This window comes from Choloepus didactylus, chromosome 3, assembly GCF_015220235.1.
Source record: "Choloepus didactylus isolate mChoDid1 chromosome 3, mChoDid1.pri, whole genome shotgun sequence".
NCBI lineage: Eukaryota > Metazoa > Chordata > Mammalia > Pilosa > Megalonychidae > Choloepus > Choloepus didactylus.
This window is the reverse complement of record NC_051309.1, coordinates 88146143-88147276: the sequence shown is the minus strand read 5'-3', so window position 1 is coordinate 88147276 and position 1134 is coordinate 88146143. Positions and strand designations below refer to the sequence as shown.

Genomic DNA, 1134 nt, shown 5'->3' with positions numbered 1-1134 from the left:
TTAGGCCTGTAGTCGACTCCAGTTCAAGGACCGCGCGGACGGTCTCCCATATAGGGACTAGAATTGGATCCAGACAAACGCCCGTCTGACGCGCCCGGTCTATATCGTGACCAAGCTTCAGCCAAGAGGGCAGACTGAGGCTGCCGGTGGAGGGAAACCAAGGGGCAAAAGTTTCAACATCATCGAGAAACCTCTGTAGGGAGCTTTTCTTAACTGAGATACCCCTCTGCTTCAGGAGGGTTTTTAAAGGAGCCAATAAAGGCGAACTTCCAGACTGCCCCATGCTTGCAGTCGGCGCTGTACTTTAACCACTCGGAGAGCTCTTCCGAGTCCCCGGGACCGCCTGAGAACCCACGGGCCCTGACTCTCACGTAAAAGAAACACTCACCTTCTCGCGCTGATCAGGCGCGGGAAGTCCGCTGCAGTGAAAAAGGAGCGAGGCGAAAGGTATGTGCCCCGTACGGTTAGCTCAGTTGGTTAGAGCTTGGTGCTGATAACGCCAAGGTCGCGGGTTCGATCCCCGTACGGGCCACCACTTGTCCGGCGCCTTCTCGCTCGGTCCCGCGCGTCCTGTCCTCGGCCGGCAAGGAGAACAGAGGGAAAGAGGGAGAGACGCAGACAAACTGACACTTGAGGTACGCAATGGCAGTGAATGCAAGCCTTTTACTGGAGCCAGGAAGAAAATTTTCTCTGTTACATATTCCACACGAGGCCCTATACCCCGTGGGAGAACAACCTCTATGCGGCCGTCAGGCACGGCTCCCTGTGGGCTGTCTCCCCGAGGCTAGCCCGGGTAATTTCTTATATACAATAGTTACAACCAATGTGCTGGCAGTACGCAAGCGTGTACAATAGGCTAGCAGCAACCGCTGCCTCATGCGTCATATGCGGAAGCAGGATACGGGCGCCATCTTGGCTCAAACGATGGGCGGGGGCTACTCTGGAGCAGGTCGCGGCGTGTCCACTAGGCCCTAACCCGGAAAGCGGCTCCCCACACACCTGGAATTTGTTTTTGTGTCTCTAGTGAGGCAGGAATTTGTGTTTTCTCAAAGGGACAGCCACTTACTGATTTCTCTCTCCCTTTCCCACTGTTTTGAAAGGCCATTTTACCATAGTGTAAATTCCCAGATATAT

The 1134-nt window shown here is 54.7% G+C and overlaps 1 non-coding gene across 1 annotated transcript; it reads left to right on the top strand.

The window, feature by feature from the left end:
- Positions 1-453: 453 nt before the first annotated feature.
- Positions 454-532, top strand: TRNAI-GAU. The gene has a single exon. It is a non-coding gene; the product is annotated as a tRNA-Ile (tRNA).
- The last annotated feature ends 602 nt before the right edge of the window (positions 533-1134 follow it).